Below are 16,074 nucleotides of genomic sequence, written 5' to 3' on the forward strand. Positions count from 1 at the left end.
CGTGCTCTGTACCAGCGGGGAGGAGGAATGACCCTTCTGAGGATGGTAAAAACAGACCCTGAACCACCCCCTCACTGCTGAGTCCCAGCCCACATGGCTGCTGTTGACAAATGTTGAGGACAAGGAGGTGCCATGAAGCTGTTCCAACCTTATTTCTCCCAGGCAGGTTTTATTACGACACACTGTAGGTGATATTTCAAGCTTTATTTTATTTTTTTTTCCACAAGTGATGACATGGCTGTCATATTTAGAGGTTTATTGTTAATTATCACCAATTCATTAAGGGTTTAGTAACTGTTCTGCGGGCACATGCTGAGCACAACCACATTTCTGCTCTCTCCACATGAGCTGACCAGAGGAGCTGTGTTCTGCTCTCAGACTTCATCTGTGGTCAGTGCTGGGTAAGGCTTCATTCCTGGATAAGGAGTCCCTTCAGTCTTGTTTCTTAATGAACTGTTATTGCTGGCTGATAAAATATCTGTTCAAACCATCAGTTCTGACTTAGCTCCTTACTCTCTTGCTTCAAAGCATTCCTACCTCACACAGACAAAAGGTGAGGAAACAACAGTATGGAAAATATTGGGTTTGGTTTTAACTATGGTGTAGCACTACAGGCTGCACAGGAGCTTCTGTAGTTCCCCCAAATATTACTTGGTTCACAGAAGATGAAGATACGACTGCTTGATTTGCAAAGCAGTTTCAGGGCTGTTCACAGAATTTCAGTGTGCTGAAAAGTGGAGTCCTTGACAGGTGGCATCTCCTTTATCTCCTTTCTGCTGCTGATGTATTAAAAATATTCAGGGGGGTGGTGCCAAAATAACCATTTTCTGCCAGGTGGAAAATAAATCTAAAACCGCTCCTTTAGCATAAAAAAATGAAATAGGTAGTTGACAGGGACAGAACACAGCTGTTCTTGACCTCCATCAGCAAGAGCTTAGCTAGAGGCTGAATACTGCTGTGAAAGTCAGTCTTGCAGCATCTGTAGGTCACAGAGAGGATGTGCACGGCAGCACTGGAGAACGAATGTCACATTTTCATTACATATTTGCTCAGAACAGAGCTCTTTCACAGGAAATACATTAGCCCTATTTCTTTGCCTGATGTCCTGCTAATGGAAGAGAGCGAGTGACAAGGGAAGTTCATGGGTTGATTTAGGAGGAAAGACTTTTTAAAATCGCACAGCTTTTTAAAATGCTACTCATGATAGTAAAAGCATAGTTTATTCCCATGCATGTGCATGTAAGAGATGATATTCAGCATCTGCTGATATGAACTGACACGTTGACTCTGCTGTTCTGTGCCCTTGCAGCAGCTTAACAGGTATTTTTCCCACAAACAGCTTAAAAGCCACACAGGCAAATCCCAGCATAGCATTGTGAGGCTTCACGCAGGTGTGAAGTGAATAGCCTAAATGCAGATGCGAGCCATGGTTTGAATGGGAAGTTAAGAACAAAATGTCCATCCAAATACTGTAATAAATACTCAGCAGAAATAGATACCACTAGTGCCTCTGGTGTACAATCCTGCCTATATTTCAAACCATATTGATTCTGTTCACCGGTAATTCATTCTTATTTAGAAATAAATTAAAATGTTTTATAATGTTATATATGTCATGGTATTGAAGCATTGAGGCAGATAGACTTAAATTCATTGCAGTCACTGAATGAGGATGTGGTAAGGTAGGTGATCACTGTGGAAAAAAAGCAATAAAGGATGTAAGGGAAATGTTAACTTCTGCTTCACGGTCTCATTTTCTCTGCTACAAACATTGCTTACTGTCCAGAGATCCCAGGTGTGTGGGCCTTCCTTCCTGAGATTGAATTGAAAATCTATTGTTTGAAAAGTTATTATCAACCAAATCTTTGAAAACTGAGATTTTTTGAACGATGCATGCTGCCAGATGCACTTTTAATTAACTGTGCTCCTAGTTACAGCTTAATTACATTTTTGGACATTTATTCTTTTTGGAAAATAGCTTTTTAATGGAAAATCATATTCCTTGGCCTCTGAGGAGCAGATTTGTTGTTGGAAGAGTGAGCTGGATTGGTTACACTTTGAAAATAGGTCAGTGGCTAATAGAGTTTGTATAAGGACTAAAAAGCACTTTATCAGCGCTCATTAGGCATTGTGGTTATAAGGTCTCACTGTTAAAACAAACTTGAGGGTTTCAAGCAATAACAGGCTACTCCACAGATCTAAATCATTGCATATTCATAACATAAAACAAAGTTTGATTAAAACAACAGTTACGAGAGTTGCCAGGGGCCAAAATGTGCAGTCATCTGGATATGATCCAGTTTTGTTCATTATAAGGGGACAAATCCAGTTTCTCTTCCTGCTGTACACAATTAATATATTGTTAGTCTTCAGTGTCTTATAGTAATCAATTGGCATTTAACATGCCATCAATGCAGATCGTGGCATAACAAAACGCAATGAGAGATTTTCACGCAGATAAGGACAATCATATACATAGCGATCAGTTTGAATATCGTCAGTGATTTAAAATGAGCTGTGTGTTGAGTGTTTATCATAAAAGCTCCTTAGCAGTCATACACATTTACGCAGTGTGTTCTGCTTAGCACAGCATGGAGCTGACAAGGCTGTTGGGTTTTTGTGCTTTCTTTTTGTTAACACTCTACCAGGCAACAACCATGGTTCAATTTAGAAAAGAAAGAAAGGGCATCAACTAGTATGCTTCGACGTAGAGTTACATTTACATAAAATGATCTCCTCTGTGATGCATTCTGATGAGTGAAAATTGATGTATGTTACAGGCAAGTGTGTATTTTGGAGGGATGCATGCTGAGCTCATGAAGCTGCCACAGCACAACAGGCTGCACGGGTGATCTGCTCTTGGAGGTGAGCAGCAAGGGAGCAGGTATGCATGGCCTGGGTGGAAAGAGCAGGAGGGCCTCTGAATGTTATCAGTGTCATCTGAGCATTTGCAATTAGCTCTTCAAGATTAGTCTTGCAAAGGTTGTGAAATACACACACTAAACCCGTGGCTTCAGTGCAGGTTGCTTGCTAGAAAAAGGCTTACCCTTAGTGAAATGGCGGCACAGATTTTGATAGAGAAACCTTGCAAACTACTTCTGTCAATAATGATTGTGTCATTCGAAGCAACTTTTCTAATTAATGAAATCAATTGCTAATTCATGTTCCATCTGGATGCTTACATGGCTGCATAAGACAGTGAAGAAATTACCCTTTTCTAGAAGTGTTTTTTCAGAGACAGCAGCAAGGCATAGGCATGCTGTAAAAGTGGCCCAAGTGAAACCAAGCTTAAAATTTTTGACCCCAGACTTGGAGACTATCTTTTTGCATTTCTCTGCCCTTAAAACTGGAGCATGCTGCCTGTCCTGTTGGAGGGGCTGGTACCAGCCCCTGCTCCAGCCATGGGGCTGACTGCATGGTGCAAGTGCGCAGGGAGTGTGCTCTTCCCCCGTGGCTGTGTGCACCCAGAGGTGCAACCAGGTGCTGTGCGGCTATTGGGGAAGATGCAAGTAGACCCTCGCTGTGCCATCTATGTGCTGGCTGGCAGCAGGCCATGACTGGCTGCAGCGAGCAGATTTGTAATTGCTGGCATTTCGGATGTTTGGGGGTTTAGTTCCCTTTTTTCTTAAAAACAAAAAAACAACAACAAAACACCTGCTTAAAATACTATTATTGTTGTAAAACTAAATAAGTTACTGCAGTGAAGTAGTCTCAGAGTTTAGTAACTTTAATGTTTAGTAGCATCTTTAGAAAGCCTCTGTACTGAGAATACTACCTTATTTGTTCATGCGCGTCCAAATAATGGTGCTTATCCTTGATGAGCATCCTTTCTTTCGTATTCTTACGGTATATGAAATCATGAAAGTCCTTTTACGCTATTTAATTTTATGACAGTCAGAATAACAGAGGAATGTCAAAACTTCCATCATTTCAGTTTTGTAAATGTCTTCTTGAAGGATAAAGGCAGTCAGCAGACTGTATAAACACCATTTTTAGTTTTAAGTTGGTCACTAAAGCATCCATAAGAGCAGCTTGTTCATCTAGCCCTGCAAATCTTCCCACCTGCATGACAAAGGCCTCAATAATATGATTAAATGATGCTTAGGGGCCTCTGTTAAAATGTTTTAGTGACTTTGCACTTCATAGCAGTGAGTTAGCTCTGTCATATTTGAGATGCAGGGACTGATCACATGAACATTACTACCCCATCGAAGTACAGCCATGCGCTTATGACAAGTCACAATGGTGTAATTATTAAAGAAGGTGCAATTATTCAGGAAGATAATGGGACTGTCGTTGTCTGGCTGGACCCTGTTCGTTTTGCAGTCTGCTTTCTGTGTCCTACAGCTCCTCTCATTGTGAAAACGTGAAGTTTGTGAAAACTTGGGGGAAGATGCTGCTCTGGTGGAGAGCAGAGCAAAAAAGACTTTTGGAGTTGTTGCATGAATGCTTTATCATTTAAAGGAAAGAAAAGAGAGGACAGATGTCTTCTTGCAGTGCTTTTAAAAAAAAAATAAAATATTTTTGTTGTTGTTTGTTTTGGTACTTTAATCACCTGATGTCTAATCCTGTCCAAGAAGGTTGCATGTGAGGGGAAAATCTGATTACCCCATTGCTCACCTCTTTGTATTGGCAAGGCCAGGCTGGTGCCCTTTCAGAAGTTCAGAGTTGGAAACGGTGAAAAGAAAGACCCCAACTGACTGTGTCAAATGTTCCACATTTTATTTGAATTTAATTGCCTTTACTTAGCTGTAAAACTTAGAGCTTTCTTCTGTGTAGTACGTTGGCATGTTATAACAAAGCTGTGAACTTGCAACACTGTGTTAAAATACCCTTGTACACATAGAAATGCTGTCTTTGGAGGTGCAATATTTCTCAAAACAAGGGCATGAGCGTGTTTGGGTAGACGCAGAGCCAGGCTAAGCCTTTCCTCTGCGCCTGCCTGCCCACACACTACCTCTCCCTCATACCAGCGCTGCTGGTTTTGTAGCCAGTGAATGGGTGGGGAGGCAGGTCTTGCTCAGGGAATAAAACATTCCCCAATTCCCAGTCCCTTGTGCTGAAAAGACAGCGGGGACACAAGAAGCATGAGCTCTGTAAATAGCCTGGTGAAGGATCTGCTTAAAGTTGTAGAGAGTCTGTAGAAAGCCTGGCCGTGGTTGAAGATACGGAGTTTTATCCTTTGAAAGAGCCATAGAAAATGAATGCGGGAAAGTATTTATTTAGAAGAATATGCATATCAACAATGATTGGATGGGACTGTAATGTCTTCCTAAGCGTGCTTGTTTTGATTTTCACAGAAGTCTCCATGGTGATAAAATATTCTCATGTTAATGTCAATTAAAAATTTATTTCCATTGTAAAATAAATCTGGGTAAGAAGACTTGGTTGTAGTAAATCTGTGTGGTGACATTTTCTACCCATTCAATTTTCATAAATTTCTGTATGGCTTGGAAGAGCCTGTAATTCCAAGTTTCTAAACAGGTTTCAAGAGAAGAAAAGCAGCCCAGAAGGGTGAAGTGTTTGGAGGGGTCATGCAGCTGCCCTCCAGCTATTAACAGAGTTTAGTTGTAGGGGGCAAAAGGAAGATGTAGTTGATGCAGACGGAAACAATCTGTGGAAAATAGTCAGAAAATTACACTCATTTTACTTAAGCTTTTCCCTTTAAAGGTGAAAAGAAAATCAATTTGATAGTTTTAAAGATCTGCACAGTTCCATGGAAAACATAAAACCCCACTTGAAAGAGTTTTTGAAATCTCATTCTGTATCTGATTAAAAGTGTATTTTGGACCCCCTGTTTTCAAAATGTTCTGTGAAAGACCAACCACAGTGTTCTGATCACACACTCACTTTAGTCTTGACTTTATTTTAACCTTAGTTTTGAAATAAAATACAACTGAAATAAAAAGCCTCTTTGGAGAGAAAATCCTGAAATCTGAAAATAATTAAATGGGATGCTTCAAAACGTGAAACCTCTTTCATGTGTTTTTGACTGTGAGTGAAAAAAATCCCGAATTTGTCAAATTTCTGGGTTACTGTTTCTGCTGCACCTCCTTTGGTGCAGCATGGAAGAAGGGTTCTTTAAAGGTATTTTTCAAGCCACTCTACTAAGGATTTTTTTTTTTTGGAAAAGCGGGATTGTGCCGGCATCACATGTTATTCATTGAACCCCATCAGCTGTATCTCAGCTGTACAGCCACTTGGCTTAGAGCCCACCTCTCCTGCTTTACAGCACATCAGCTGGACTGAAAAATACAGCTCCAGATCAGATCCTCCAATGAGCTTACATTGCTCTGGCATTCACGTGTAGTGAAACAGAATTGGGATGAACACAATGTTGATAGAATATGAGTGCTCCTTGCTTGGTGTGTGCTCGTTACCCAAGTTCAGCAGCGTGCTGAATGTTAGGCGAAGTGTGGGCATCGTCAGCCTCCTGTCAGCACGTGTGCCAGCCCCAGTCAGGCAACCCAGCTGCTGCTCTGCTCTTCCCTACACTTAGTTAATTTGTGTGTGTGCAGTTTGTGCTTTGGTGCAGTTCAGCAATGCAAATTCCTGCTTAAAAACACAAAAAGGAAAATAAAGTAGTTAGCTCTCGCAACCATTGATTTGAGTAAAAATGCATAAAACCATTATCATAAAACAACAATGAATAAAAATCTGAATCTTGAAAAGTCTGAAAGCTGAAAAACCTTCAAAAGTACTGCGGATGAAATATCTGAGCAAAAAATGTTGCAATGATTTCAAGAGAAGCTATTGCTGGATCATGATGGTGTGCAGCAGACCAGCACACCTTTTCTGTCTTTAAAAGTATGTTTTAAAAAGCAGTGAAATGGAGAATTTTATTTTAAATAAGGAACACTGTTTTCACTATTTCATTGTTATGATTTTGTGTTTTTTTTTTTTGTTTGTTTGTTTGTTTGTTTTTTTTTTTAGATCTTGGTGGTTATGGCAAAATCTTTCAGCAGTGCGTGGTATGATGGGCTACAGGTTGGATGATCTACAGTCATCTGAAACATGATAAATACTTCTCTTCCTTGTCCATGGTGAGTTCTGTTCCAGTATTACATACACCTATTAAATACTTTGACATTTACTTCAGAAAAGCTGCATTGGGTGGTACTCACATTGCTTTCACATGGACTAGCCTAGCATTGTTTATTTACAGTATGCATAGAAAGCAGAGTGTTAACTGTTTGAGGATATTTTAAAAAGCTGAACTTTAAAAAAGAGCCGTACAAAAATGTTTCACTTTTTAGATGATTTTGGAGCTGTGCAAACATCCTTATACACACCTTGAAATGCTCTCTCTCCCTTCAGCTTGAAAACGTCTTTATCTCAATGTGTAGTATTTTAGGTCAAATTAGATTCAAGCTGAATTGAATGCTCTTTTTAATATTAGGTGTATCACAATGTATTCTATGTATTAAAAATAAACAAACAAACAAAAAAAACACAACAACACCAAAAACTTTCTCTGTAGCTGTGTTACAAATATAGTTCAAAACACAAAAAATAAGTTGGAGAACATATTTTCTCCAGGAGTTTTCAGTTTTATTTTTGAACTGTCTGTATTTTGTGCTTACAATTACTCTGCTTGTAGTATTCATGAGCAATGTTAAGTATTGTATAAACAATAATATTAAAAGCAAGGCTCCTCCTAGTATAACTGAACTATCCCTTCTGATTTACACAGTGTCCAGACATGCAATAATGAGATCCAAGGCACTAGTTGTTCATTTGGCTAAACACAAGTTCAACATTGACAAACCAAATTTGGATATCAAAATGTTCCACTGACTGCTCTTTAATACACCAGAAATAGCAGCCCAGTCTCCTGCCCAAGTATCAGGTTAAGTATTTGAGGTTAAAGTTCTATCTGTCTCCCTCTTCTCCCTTTTGAGGGTTTTGACTAGGCTCTTACTGCAAAGTTTGTTTGAGATCGGTACTGAATTTTCAGGAATAGCTGAATAACTTTTCTTAAAATCTGTAAATGTTTCTTACCCTAAGTCTGTGGCTAGGGTTGAAGTTAAAAGAAAATATCTGACACTGCCTGTATGAAATGTATCCCTCCTTTTCTACTCCTGTTCTAGATTTCAGAGTCCTTAAAAGTATGCAGAAGTATGGAGAAAAGCTGCAAGCTGTGAGAACAGAAGAGGGAAATTAATGGCATTAGTCAAAGCCATTCTTATGATATGCTTAAGTACTGTAATGAAGTGACACAGAGGCAATACAGTTTCCAGAGATGTGTTTACACTTGATAATGGAAAGACATGTTTAAATATCCTGTATAAATGGATAGGGATATTTGCCAACGAAACTGGTTACTGTTATTTTTGGTGGAAGTAAGTTATTTACACAGTGAAATGGCCAGATACATAGCACGCCTTTTTCATCCTTTGGAAGGCATCTTCCGCCTGCCTCTCTTACAGTTTCAGCTGGCTTTGCATTTCAAATGACATGTCTCCCAGGTACTAACCATACCACTCTGACACCGGAGAACCAGATAAATAGAAAGGAAAACATCACCTCACTTGTTCCTACCGGCAAATTATTGGGGGGAAAAAAAAAGCGGATACTGTTTGATGGGTTATCTAGCACCTGTTGATTCTGAGAAGCAGTTCCCCGGGTATTCATCAAGTTCTGCATTGTTCCCTAACCAGGCTTTTTATTTGTCGAATTAGCTGATTTGCTTCAAAGACTTGACCTTTTCTTTTCTCCTTTTACTTATCAGCAATGTGCCATGCATTTCTGAGCCTGTTTTTGCATCCTGAATGTGTACTGATTCATGATGAAATAAGGGCTTTGTGATAGGTCTGCTGGAAGGACTAAGTTCTTTAAACAGAGAAAAGGATGTCTGTCTTGTATGTGCAAACAGGATTTGGTCTCCTTTTCCAGAGGTCTGCCACACCACATTATATTGCAACTGCTCTCTATGTCTACCAACATGAGAACAGAATACAGTCCACAGTGTTTCCTTCATGACCAAACAACCAAAAAAAATAAAATAGTGATGCAGTCTTAAATTCTTGCTTAAATTCTTGCTTAAGAAATGTCATTTTACATTGCCCTTATGATTTAAAAAAAAAAGGGGTGGGGGGAGGGGACACAAACAAAAAATCCCTGCTGCTTGCTTTGGCAGTCTGTTCATCAAGATCGCTTCTCTTTGCAGTCATACCCTTCAAGCAAAGAGAGGGTGTGTGTGAAGGGTGTCCTGGTCTCCCTCTCACTGTCACACCCTCTAAAGTAGGTTCTCAAAAGCCCAGAAACTTAGCCCGGAGATTCCCTCTAACCAGGTTAAATCTAAGGTGAGCATCAGAAAGTAAACTGAACATTGCCACACGTGACATGAATCCTAGAGGATTTTGTACCACTACTAACTAGAGTAGCTTGAGGAATGTTATTCTGAGATTAAGTAGTCCTTATTTGTTGAATTCAAACCCTACAGGAGAAGAAGGAATATTCAAATTAATAGACATTTAATAGACATTTAGAATCTGTAAAATAACAAAGATAATAATAGTAGTTCCAGTTTGCTCCAGAATCTTATACTCCAGTAGCTAGACCAGGTAAACCTACTGCAGAAAAATACATTAAGCTGATGAAGTCAGGCTTTTAGAGGAGGTGGTGAGATACAAAAAGTTACTTGAAAATGAAATGGAAAGACTTATAAGTACTGGACATACAAAATTATGCATCAGCATCTAGTTATTGACTGTCCACTGTAACTTCATTTTGCATTAGACGAGCTGATAACAATTTTGGCTTTTTTTTTTGTGGCTGAAAAGTACAATCAGCTCTTCTGAGATTAAAAACTAACAAAAAAAAATCAAACAATCTCAACTGCCTCCTGTATATTGAGAAATTTCATATGGTATTTTAATATTTAAAGGATTTTTTTTAATACTGAATACGTAAAGTCAGCACAGGAGGACAAAAAAGCTGTGAAGAACAGATGTCAGGTGCTGTTTAGGAGACATTTATGATAATTAAAAAGAGAATATATAAAACATTAAAGGTCAGGACATCTACAAACAAGATAAGTAGATCAGACCATATGTTAAGTTGTAAGAATTACCAGGGAATTTTAAGTACATAGTCTCACCAACTTACTTGGAAGGCACACTGAAAATAAGCATAGGAAACTCAATAAAAAAAACTGTGTTAGATACACCGAAGTCCAAAGACCTATAAGCTGTATTTTGGACTGTTAAATAACATAGACAACAACTCGTAGGGACATCAGCAACTGCTCAGTGGTGTTACATTCCAATTACCAGACTTAAAAACTAACCCCCCAAAAACAAAACAAACAAAAAAAATAACAAACCAAACCAAAACAACAACAACAAAAAAAGCACAAAACACCAAATACTAAACTAGCAACAACAAAACATGGAAAAGGCCTAGCCCTGGATCTTGATTTCAGATGCAGTTTACAGCTCAAAACAATTTATGGCAAGAAGCATATTAAAACCTATACCAACACTAAGTAATTTAAAGCTTGGGTTTTGGATGTTTCTGCTTCTGAACTCTAGTTTCAGCATCTCTGTGCTGATAGCTCTTTGCAGTTCACAGTGTTGTAACTGAAGAAACGTGTTCCATTTCAACTGCAAATCATTAATAGTAAGTATTAAAAACAATCATTTTTTGTTATTTCCATTGCTTTCTTCTTGTGGAAATGCAGTGTTCTGTAGACTGATTTTGGTTGGGGCATTACTCCATCAGTGCTCACAAAGATGCATTCACTGAATCTGGATCTGTCCTCTCTGCCAGGCCAAACTGCTAGCTGGGCTTTCTGAATGCTTCATGGGCTTCGTTTGGATGCCAGAATAAATGACTTAACTGGTACATGGAAGGAATCAAAATGAAGCATGCATTATTTATTGTAGTAATTACAATCTTACTGAGATACAACCTGAACTAAGATGCCTGCAGCTAATAAACAGAAACAAATGAATAATTGTTAGCATTGACTTGAAAATTTCTGGTTCTGGTGAATATGAACTAGGTTTTTAATGTTGTGCCAATACGTTCAAATAAAGTTAGGATTCCCCTTTATCCTTTTCCTTTCATTTTCCCACACTCTTGTGTACTTCATTATCAAGCTGATACTGTGATCCAGAAGGACTGCCCTATGTAAAGAGTCTTCTGCCAAAGCAGCTTCAAAAACGACAGAGAAACTAACCTCAAAGTTAGTTATTGGTTAAGGCAGTTCAGTAACCTGGCGATCTGCTGTCTACTAAGAGTTTTCTATTGGTAAGGAATCTCAACTAACGATTCTCTGTCAGTGTGTCCTGACTGATACGCTAGCCAGTGGAGCAGTGCATCATCTTATTTCCTCTTAAATAGGGTCCCAGTCATGGGAATATGATAAGATTTGGCTTTAAATTTAATGTTGCAACAAATTTCTATATCTGCGTGGAAATAGTGAAATATCTTCAATTTCTCTAGGTTTGCATCTGTGTTTAGTTTTCTTCTGAATTATTGCTAGGTAAGTAGTTCCATGGGATTTTTGCATTAAAAAAAAAAAAAGTAAATGAGTGAAGCTGCTTGGAAAGAGAAGAGGCAGCATGGTAATGCTACTGTTGTGTTTAAATTCTATACTGTTTAACTGCACCAGGCTCTTAAAGTGCTTATTTTAAAGTTCCAGCAAACTTGCATGAAAACATATCCAGCGAATTAATAAATAATTTTTAGCCTTTCTACCGTGCTATAAAGGATATTTTAAGAGAGAGAAAATGGCTGCCATTGCATTATTATTCTACAAAAGACCAAGGTCTTGCCAATTTTATTGGGGTAAAAAAGGCATATGTAAAAACTAGCAAAATGATTGTTTTTGTCCTTAGAATGATATTCTAGATTTTCCCCTTAAACAGTGATATAAGAATATTCTACATGTACTGCACAGCTGTTTTTTAATTTTAAATATATACCTATATATAATTTTAAATATATACCTTTTAATTTTAAATATATATACCTGCTTTGAAGGTAAAGTTTCCAGTAGAAAACCAAGACACAGTACAGAACTATCCAGCCCCCATTATCAGTTTTCTAGGGAAGGATCCTGGAAAGCTGGAAGTGTTTTAGATGGCGTATGACCTAGGAGAGCAGTATCCATGGGGAACTGCCTTTGGTGCCTTAGCATGGGTTCCTCCCATCCAAGTTAAACCATGCCAAGCTGCAGCGAAGTAGTGCAACAAACTCAGATCTTTTGGAAGGGAGAGATGGCTTTACTTTAATCTCAAATCAAGTTGACTTTACCCATTTGTGTCCTCACACCAGCATGCTCACGACACTAGAAGGTGTGTCCACATGATCTGACTAGCATCACTTTTGTGTAGGCTTGGATTTCTCTTGATTAGTGCTGACAAACGAGTTTTGGGGAAGGTCTTTTATATGACAGGACCCAGTGGTCACTATATTTTAATCATTTACCTCAGACTTACTTACTTCAATCTCTGAATTTAAGGCTGCTGTGCGTGTGTTGCCATTTCTCAGGACAGCTGGGCTGACAGGAGGGGGCACTTGGTGTCACCAAGCGTGGCATCTCCCCTACTGCATGCTTACACTTCTGGCCCACAGCAGCCTGTTCTAGAGCATAACTAATTTCACCTTTGAGAGTTTAGGGGGTATTCAGTATTTTGGGGTAGTATACCTAGGGCATATACCTTGGGACAGTTTTGGATACCTAGCTTGAGAATAAGTGCTAAGTGTTTACTATGAAAATTTAGAACCCTTAAGTTTCCCAGGATTAAGTACTCAAGTATGTACCTAGAAAATGGAATTATGTTTCTTCTTAACAGAGCCTGGGAATCTGCACAGTCTGGTGGGCATTTTCATTGCACTGGAGTCAGACAGTGCTTCCTGCATCCCTGAGAAGCCTGAGTTTGGTAACTTCCAGAGGTCCTCACAGAAAGGTTTCAATAAGGACTTCTAGGGAGGGAAGACAAACAAACAAAGGCCAAAGAAGGTTTATTGCTTAGAGCAATGATCATTTTTTTTTTTTTTTTTGTTCTTTTGTAGTTAGAAGGCAAAGTTCCTTTCTGCTTATTGTTTGGAGGTTTATGTTACATAAATATGTGTGTTGGAACTAGAATTTTATATGAGCATAATTCTGAAATAAACAAGTTAACATTGAGATGTTTAAAAGCTGTGTGGCCTCAACTTTGGGAGAAGAAAGTTGTCCTTTGGATAAATAAGGGAGATAAATAAATACATTAAAAAGCCTTACAGCAAAAATATGTTTCAGGCCATCTAAATAATTGGAATACTCATGAGTAATTAGAGACAGCACTTGGCTGTCAGGCCCATGGGCAGTCTCCCCCTACCCCAGGTGTGAACATCACCCACCTAGGTGGCTCTGCCCTTTCTATAGGCAGATTCCCATCTCCTCCGCTCCCATCTCCTTTTCCACTTGGCTTTTTCTATGCCACAGACCCCCTCCCTGGTCACTTCTTGAGGAATGTCATCAGGTTTCTGTTGGCTCCAAGCTCTGGTGAGTAAGTCTGGCTGGAGGCTCTTCTGCCAGCCACAGCAGCGCTCCCCTGACTTAGAAGGTGCAAATAGGCAGCAGACACTGGCACCGAGTAGGTCACTGATGGAGCTGCTGAGCAACACAAGCCACCCTAATTTACCTCTGTAAAGAGATATGGGTTTGTTTTTCACTTTCACTCTATTTCTATTATTATTTGTAACATATTGATGTTACCCTGTACCCAACATACTGTGTTACCCAACAGCAGGGAACTATTATAAGGTCCTGTGCCAGAATTAAATATATAATCATTTTGAGACTCAACCAAAAAGTAGCTTTGCAAAGCACAATTTTTAAAAAAATATATCAGGTAAGAATCACAATAAAAAAAAATCAGGTAAGAATAATTGCAGCTGTGTGACTTCCCACTGATCAAATGCATATATTTCCTATGTCTCCTCTCACTTTAATTATGCTCTTTTAGCTGGCATTAGCAATAGTAGAAATAGGGAAAAGGGGAAACACTGGTTGAAAAGACACAGCTTTTGAAAAGCAATTTACATATTTCAGCTAAGAGAAACAAAATCTAAGGCTTTGAAAGGACTAATGAAGTGCTTGAGAAGGGGAGGAATGAGTTTCATAAGTTTAATTCATGCTGTTGTGGCAGGCATCCACAGTTCAATTCTGCATCAATTGCTTTTAGATGAGCTCTGCATTAAATCTGAATAAATTTATTTAGAGATTTATATGATTTTTTTTAAACTGTTGTCAATAAGAGCATGTAGATATTGTCAACCTATTACCTTGAACAGAAATATCTCATTGAGATCAGAACTGCTGCTAGAACACTAGATCAGTACAGTAAAAGTAAAACAGTCATACTTTTTGATAGAATAAGTACTGTTCATAGGTAATTTTCCCTTTTACAGACTCCCTGGTTACACTGAAATGTTACTGGATACCCTTCTTTGTCAGAAAATTAACGTAGTAGAAGTAAAGCAGCATAAAATCTTCAAAACCTTAAGGACCTTGTCTTTTGTGGATTTGCTTTTGATAAAAGCAACTTAATCTTTAATATTCTTTTCTGTTAAAGTTTAACTTCTGATTTTCATAAAACTATGTAACACTTCTCTTTATCAGCTTTCCTCTCATTTTATTTCCCTTTGTATTATACTGTTTTCTACAGCTTTATGTAATTGTGTCTTATGAATGCATTTTCTGTGCATTAAGTGCATTTTACGGTGTTTTGCAGCAGCTCATTTGGGCTAAATTTTTTGTGGGTAAGCCATTCTTTTGGAGAATTTTAATTTTTGTTCTAAATTATTTGCTGAAATGCTGCTGTGAATAGAATTGATAAAAGTAGTTCTTTGTCATGATGACATATTAAGGAAATAATAATTTAGATACATCAGGATACTGGTTTTGAATAATGGACACCACTGGCTTAGTGAGACATGATATTTATTCTAAGCATTGTTATATGCTATTAATGTTAATTTGCTGGATGTCATTAACTGATGTCTTTTTTGGGGAATACACATATATTGATGTGCACTCATAAACAAAAGAAAATAATAAATTATCCAGAAACACTTCAAAAAAGGAGTGGTTCAGGGGAAAAGAAATGATCATCCTCTTTGTGAGAGATGAGCAAACCTGGAAAGTAATTTCTCTCCTTTAAAATAAAACCTGCACCATTTTTTAAATGGCATGCTTTATCTGTGTTCTGAATCCATTACTGTGCATCTCTGATTACGCAGATCTTGACAATAAGAGTTGGATTCATCTGGTGTCTCTCAATTGTCAATAGAGAGGCAGGCGACTCCAGAAGGCAGTTCTTCTCTTATATCTGTCTTAGATACTTATCTTAGAAGAGGATATATTACCCTCTGGAGCTGACTGTGTATGCAATATTGTTATTTCCTATTTTAAAAACAGGCCGAGATAAGCATGAAGAGCTCCGTGCTTCCTATAGTTCTCTTTATTTTGTTGGAGCTATGGCAATTGCGGCTCTTTAGCTACTGCGCTTGTTCAAATGGCTCTGCATTTTAAGTGCACAAAGGCTCTCTGTGAATGGTAGAATCTTTCTGGCTGGGAGATACAATACTTTAACCACTGTTATTATGTGGCACAATAAAAACGAAAGTCTTCAATTATACCAGCACTTAAACCAAATCAGTGTTGTTCTTCAGATCTTTTGTTTGCCTGATGGTTTGACATTCATAGCAATAACAGGCTTGCAGTGCTGTATTCTACCTGCTTCCCTTCCATATATAAACATAACGTTAAATTTATTAAAAATAGGAGGTTGCAAAAAATAGTGTCTGGAGAAGCAAGACTTTTAGAACCATCTCCTGCTTTTTCTATTTGTTACAGGAAAAATGCAATGTGTATCAATAATATCCATTTAATTAGCTTGTACAATATAATTTCTCTATTTTTTTCTGGTTTGCACAAACTTGCGCTGCTCATTGCCTTTCATGTTAACTATGCTAGCTGAACTCCTAAAAAAACAAAACAAAACAAAAAAAAAACACCTTTGCCTCTGTTAGGCATCTTTTGCACAGCCAACTTAAACAGGAACAACTGTAAAAATA

General features: G+C 38.3%; 1 protein-coding gene across 22 annotated transcripts in view; it reads left to right on the forward strand.

The window, feature by feature from the left end:
• CHRM3 (cholinergic receptor muscarinic 3) overlaps positions 1-16,074 on the forward strand; it is a 286,410-nt gene that overhangs the window by 74,736 nt on the left and 195,600 nt on the right. For 11 of the 22 annotated variants that reach the window (XR_005264395.2, XR_005264396.2, XR_011808130.1 and 8 more), the window contains one exon: positions 6,934-7,043. The exons of 3 other annotated variants lie outside the window; for them this stretch is intronic. The gene's annotated coding sequence lies outside the window, so the exon portion shown is untranslated. Of the gene's footprint in view, positions 1-2,780; positions 2,866-6,933; positions 7,044-8,090; positions 8,970-11,451; positions 11,492-12,806; positions 13,444-16,074 lie in introns of those variants that run through there. 8 more of the 22 variants (XR_011808129.1, XM_072035600.1, XM_072035596.1 and 5 more) reach the window with 5 other exon arrangements.

The sequence above is a fragment of the Anas platyrhynchos genome, chromosome 3, assembly GCF_047663525.1.
Source record: "Anas platyrhynchos isolate ZD024472 breed Pekin duck chromosome 3, IASCAAS_PekinDuck_T2T, whole genome shotgun sequence".
NCBI classification, from domain to species: domain Eukaryota; kingdom Metazoa; phylum Chordata; class Aves; order Anseriformes; family Anatidae; genus Anas; species Anas platyrhynchos.